Source organism: Papio anubis, chromosome 14 (assembly GCF_008728515.1).
Source record: "Papio anubis isolate 15944 chromosome 14, Panubis1.0, whole genome shotgun sequence".
NCBI classification, from domain to species: domain Eukaryota; kingdom Metazoa; phylum Chordata; class Mammalia; order Primates; family Cercopithecidae; genus Papio; species Papio anubis.
This window is the reverse complement of record NC_044989.1, coordinates 96,487,957-96,494,521: the sequence shown is the minus strand read 5'-3', so window position 1 is coordinate 96,494,521 and position 6,565 is coordinate 96,487,957. Positions and strand designations below refer to the sequence as shown.

At 42.2% G+C, this 6,565-nt stretch overlaps 1 pseudogene; it reads left to right on the top strand.

Moving 5' to 3' along the window:
* Nucleotides 1-1,035: 1,035 nt before the first annotated feature.
* On the top strand, nt 1,036-1,916 carry LOC101021435 (annotated as a pseudogene).
* Nucleotides 1,917-6,565: the final 4,649 nt, after the last annotated feature.

Below are 6,565 nucleotides of genomic sequence, written 5' to 3'. Positions count from 1 at the left end.
CAGCTGCGGGCTCTGGATCCAGCGGTCACGGTTTCGCTGAGAGGGAGCCTCCCAGGGCTGCTCCGGCCCAGGGCAAGGCGTTGCAGGGGTGATGGGACAGCCCTGCTTTTGGGAGGTGCGGCACCTCCGCCAAGGGCCACCCCTGGTAGCCCGGCCCAGCCTCCTTGGGAGCGTACAGCAGTCTAGGATGCTTCTAGGCATCCTTTCCCTCCGCTGGACTCAGGGTCTGTGGTGTTTCACAGGGAGTCTCTAAATGGCCCTAATGACCTAAAGACCCCACCTCCTGGTCTCCACATCCTTGAGTGGGCCCCTCCTACTTTTTACCCATGTCAATCTGTGCGATTGTGAATAAATTATCTGTGTGAATGGAATATAGAAGCAATGATTCGTGACTTTTGAGATTAGGTTATAAAGGACTACAGCCTCCATGTTGAGCTGTCTGTCTCTGTCACTGTCTCTCTCTCTCACCTCTTTCTCTTCTCTCTCTCTTTCTTCCTGTCTGTGTCTCAGATCACTTGCTTCGGGGCAAGCAAGTGGCCTGAAGTGCACTCAAGCCGCTCTGTGGAGATGCTCACACAGTAAGGAACTAAATAAGGCCCTCAGTGCCATTGGGACCAGCCAGCAATCACATGAATGAGTTTGGAAGGGATCCAGGAGCCTCCAAATGGCTGCAGCCCCAGTCTATATAGCTTGACTGCAAACTATAATTACTGTTTTTTTTGGTTTGTTTTGTTTTTAGCAATTGTATGTTTCTATATGAGTAGAATTGGGTTTTGCGTTGTGATATAATCTAAACATCTTTTTTGTTTAATAGGTGAATGAACTTGATAAGTGTTTAATAGGTGAATTAACTTGATAATTAACTTGATAAGGTGAATTAACTTGATAAGGTATTTGCTTTTGGAGAGGCGAGAGGCAGTGGAGCTGGGGGGGTGGGGTTGGGGAGAGTGAGTGGCAGAGTGAGTTTACCCCTGTGAGACTGTGAGAGGCCCGGGGCCTACCTCAAAGGAACAGGGTCACGACGCTAGCTAGCAGCCAGCCCCCTCCTAGTTCCCCGGCCTGGTGGTGAGGCGGCGGGGAAGCGGGTGTCCGGCTCCCTGCCATGGAGGGCATTGACATGGACCTGGACCCCGCGCTGATGCAGAAGTTCAGTTGCCTGAGCACCACCACCAAGGACATGCTCATCTCCGAGTTCCAGAGGCTGCTTGGCTTCCAGCTCAACCCTGCCAGTTGCACTTCTTCCTGGACAGGACCAACTGGAACCTACAAGCAGCAATTGGTGCCTCTTATGACTTTGAGAGCTCAAACATCAGTGTGCCCTCTATGTCCTTTGTTGAAGATGTCACCACAGAGAAAGGGTAGTCAATACCTCCTGATACTCAGTTTGTAAAAACATGGTGGATCCAGAATTCTGGGGCAGAGGCCTGGCCTCCAGGGGTTTGTCTTCAATATGTCGGGGGAGACCAAGTTGGACATGTGAACATGGTGATGGTGAGATCACTAGAACCCCAAGAGATTACAGATGTTATCGTCCAGATGTGCAGCCCTGGCAGAGCAGGAATGTATCAGGGACAGTGACGGATGGGCACTGCTATAGGACTCTACTGTGGAGATGGCATCTGGGGGATTCTCAGTGTGGAGGTGGGTGGACTTTTAGGAGTAACGCAGCAGCTGTCATCTTTTGAAACACAGTTCAACCCACAGCCACATCACAAGGTAGACGGAAACTCCAACCCTTTTGCCTCTTTCCAAAAGAACCAACAATCAGATGAAAACAACTTATAAGACCCTGGGGGTTCCGAGTTCCACTTGATCTGCAAAAACACAGGGACTCCTGCTCCTGGCCAAACTGAGCAAGGTCAGAGAGGACTGTCACAGAACTCTGTAAATCTGTCTCCCAGCGGTCACGCAAACAGCTTATCAGTAGTTACTTACGGTGAGGGGCTCCATGGGCCTTACCCCTTTGGCCAGTCTTTTTTTTTTTTTTTTTGAGATGGAGTCTCACTCTGTTGCCCAGGCTGGAGTGTACTGGCGTGATCTCAGCTCACTGCAGCCTCCGCCTCCCGGGTTCAAGCAATTCTCCTGCCTCAGCCTCCCGAGTAGTTGGGACTTACAGGCATGCACCACTATGCCCAGCTAATTTTTATGTTTTTAGTCGAGATGTAGCTTCACCATGTTGGCCAGGATGGTCTTGATCTCTTGACCTGGTGATCCACCTGCCTCGGCCTCCCAAAGTGCTGGGATTACAGGCATGAGCCACTGCACCCAGCCCTCTTCGGCCAGTCTTAAATTGGTGTCAGCAAGAAGAAAAATTAACAAAAGACAGAAGTCACGGGTCAGGCCCGTGACTCTGACCCCCTCATCCTGGGAGAAGAGGAAGAAGCAGAATAGACTAGTTTTGAGGAAACTTAGTATGTATGTAAAAAAAAAAAAAGAGAGATATTTGCCCTTAGTTCTGGCCTTTCATTTGTTGGCTTTTCTACTTTGATAGTTATTCTTTAGGTTGTTCACTATACTGTTAGTTTTGTCTGTTCTTTTGTGTGTGTGCGTAGTTTTGATTTTCAGTAATGCCTGTGTTTGTGTTGTGGTGTCTAGCCTTATATTTATACCATTATGTAATAACTTTAATCCTCTTTTTCTTTAATGATACCTTATTCCCACCTAAAATATGCAATATAATTACTGTTTTCCCTTCTATCTCTCCTCTACTACCAAATATTAACCAATAGTATCTTTCTTAGTATTTATTTCTGTACTGTTAAATATGCTTAGACTTTTATTACATGATTTGTTGGTTTTAAATAAAATCCTCTGACTCTCAGCTATTGCTTATAAATCCCACAATACATTTCTTTCTCTTCTGTATCGGTGCACATCCACACCCACTTTCCCCCCCCCCTTTTCACCCAAGTTTTTGTCATCATGTATAATATTTACATACTATTTTCTCACTTCAAATTCTGAAGCCTAGAGGTTTCAGCCTTACTACTAAAGTTAAATATATTTGATATTGATCGCCAGTCCTTTTGCCCACATCTCCCCCATCAGCTCTTGCCTGACTACTGTTCAGTCTTCTGGAAGTGTCTTCAAAAAGGCTCACGGGAATATTGTTTGAACTTTTTCATGTTTAAAGCAATTCATCTGTAGCTTTTATTTTTGAGAGCAGTTTAGATGGGTCGTGGGTCACACTTTCTTCCTCTGAGTATCTTATAGATGTTGTTTTGCTATCGTTTAGCATTAAATCTCTTTGTGACCAGACAAATGTATTCCTTTATGGGTCATTTGTGTGTGTGTGTATGTGCGTGTGCCTTTTACTATGACATGCTTCAGTGTTGACCCTTCTGGATTAATATTTTCCTAGCAAACCATGAGCCTCACATAGATGTCAGTTTTCTTTAATTTCAGGAACCTTTCTTGAATTATATATTTACATTGTGTGTGTGTTTCTTTGTGTGTTTTTTAAAGTAATTTCAACTTTTATTTTAGATTCAGGGCATGCTTTGTTACATGGGTATATTGTGTGATGCTGAGACTTGGGGTATGATCAATCTCATCATCATCTAGATAGTGAGTACCCAATAGTTTTTTTGTTTTGTTTCGTTTTGTTTTTTTGAGACAAAGTCTTCTCCCCCAGGCTGGAGTGCAACGGCGCGATCTTGATTCACTGCAACCTCTGCCTCCTGGGTTCAAGCGATTCTCCTGCCTCAGCCTCCCAAGTAGCTGGGATTACAGGTGTGCGCCATCATGCCCAGCTAATTTTGTATTTTTAGTAGAGATGTTGGCCAGGTTGGTCTCGAACTCCTGACCTCAAGTGATCCACCCATGTTGACCTCCCAAAGTGCTGGGATTACAGGCATGAGCCACTGTGCTGGCCAGTACCCAGTAACTTTCCTTCTTCTTGCCCGCATCTAGTAGTCCCCAGTGTCTGTTGTTCCCATGAATATAACTATGTATTCCCAATGTTTAGCTCCCAGTTATAAGTGAGAACATGTGGTCTTCAGTTCACTTAGGATAATGGCCTCCAGCTGCATCCATGTTACTGCAAAGTATATGATTTTATTACCTTTTATGGTTGTGTAGCAGTCCATGGTATATATGTACCACATTTTCTTTATCTCATCTACTGTTGATGGAAACCTAGGTTGATTCCATGGCATTGATATTGTGAATAGTGCTGTGATGAACATACAAGTGCATGTGTCTTTTTGGTAGAACAATTTATTTTCCTTTGCATATATACTCTGTAATAGGATTGCTGGGTCTAATGGCAGCTCCAAGTTCTTTGAGAAATCTCCAGACACTGCTTTCTACAGTGGCTGCACTGATTTACATTCCCATCAACAGGGTATATGTGTTCCCTTTTCTCCACAGCCTTGCTTGCCAGCATCAACTGTTTTTTGACTTTTTTAATAATAGCATTCTGAGTGGTGTGACATGTTATCTCAATGTGGTTTTGATTTGCATTTCTCTGATAATTTAGTGATATTGATCATTTTCTCATATATTTGTTGACTACTTGTATGTCTTCTTTTAAGAAGTGTCTGTTTATATGTTTAATTCACTTTTTAACAGGATTATTTTTCTGCGTGTTGAATTGTTTACGTTCCTTATAGATTTGGATATTAGACCTTTGTCAGATAGTTTGTGAACATTTTTCTCTCATTCTGCAGGTTGTCTGTTTACTCTGTTGATAGTTTCTTTTCCTGTGCAGAAGCTCTTTAGTTTAATTAGGTCCCACTGGTCAATTTTTGTTTTTGTTACAATTGTTTTCGAGGACTTAGTGGTAAATTCTTTCCCAAGGCTGATGTCCAGAATGGTGCTTCCTAGGTTTTCTTCTAGGATTCTTATCGTTTAAATAATATATTTATGTCTTTAATCCATCTTTAATTTTCGTATATGGTGAAAGGTACAGATACAGCTTCATTCTTCTGCATGTGGCTAACCAGCTATCCCAGCACATTTTATTGAATAGGGAGCCCTTTCCCCACTGCTTGTTTTGTCAATTTTGTCAGAGATCAGATGTGCAGCTTTACTTCCGGGTTGTCTTTTCTGTTCCATTGGTCTATGTGTTTTTGTATCAGTACCATGGTGTTCCGGTTATATAGTTTGAAGTCAGGTAATGTGATGTCTCCAGTTTTGTTCTTTTTGCTTAGGATTGCTTTGGCTATTTGGGCTATTTTTGGTTTCATATGAATTTTAGCATAGTTTTCTCTAGTGCTGTGGAAATGATGCTGGTAGTTTGATAGGAATAGCATTGAATCTGTAGATTGCTTTAGGTAGTATGGCCATTTTAACAATATCAGTTCTTCCCATCTATGAGTATGAATGTTTTTCCATTTCTGCGATCTCTTTCAGCAGTGCTTTGTAGTTCTTCTTGTTGAGATATGCTTCAATGTTGACCACTCTGGACTCATTTTTTCCTAGTGAACAATGAGCCTCATACAGATGCCAGTCCTCTTGAATTTCAGGAACATTTCTTGATTTCAATATTTAACTTTTTTTGTGGTTTATCGTTTTAGTTTTCTTCTTCGGGAAAAAAATAAATTTCTTTAGTCATCTTCATGTGTCTTCCAGTTATTTTTCTATGTAATTCGTTTTATTTTTTGACATATTCATTTCATTATATTCTCTGTTCTCGTTTGTAACTATATATATACATTTCTAATGTTTTTTCTTAGAATGTCTGATCTCCTTATGTGTCATCTAATTTTGTGTTTAAATTTGTAATAAGCCTTTTCTTTTACTTCTTTGTGGATATCTTCCCTGAAATTTTGCATTTCTGTTTCTGGTTTTTCTTACTAAAGTTAATTGCTTTGATACATTTTAAAAATATTTATCCTTTTTTTTTTTTTTTTTTGAGATGGAGTCTGGCTCTGTCACCTAGGCTGGAGTGCAGTGGTGTGATCTTGGCTCATTGCAACCTCTGCCTCTCGGGTTCAAGCGGTTCTCCAGTCTCAGCCTCCCGAGTAGCTGGGACTACAGGCACGCGCCACCAGGCTCGGCTAGTTTTTGTATTTTTAGTAGAGACCAGGTTTCACCATAATGGCCAGGTTGGTCATGAACTCCTAACCTCAGGTGATCTGCCCACCTTGGCTTCCCAAAGTGCTGGGATTACAGGCATGAGCCACCATGCTAAGCCTAAAATATTTATTCTTATAATATCTTTATATCAGTGTTATGTAGTTCTTTTGAAAAATTTTATTTTTCCACATATCCATAAAACTGTTGAACTAATTGGCTTTTTATGAGCCAGCTATTTGTGTGTGTGTGTGTGTGTGTGTGTAGAGGAGTGTTGAGAACTGGAGGAAAAGAAGGGGAAGACCAGGTCGGTTTCCTAAGCTTCACAACTCAAAGGCTCTCTCAGTTCTCCCACCGAAAAGGAAGACCGCTTCAGCAACTATTGATCGGGCATATGATTCTTTCTTCTGCTTCTATGAATCAAACATAGTCTAGCAATGTTTCTTCTACTGGCTGTACTTGCTCCAGTATCCTCAACCATTGCTACAAAGGATGGATACAGTCTTTTCCTGCTAGAGTGAGCCACTTACATCTATAGCATAGCATA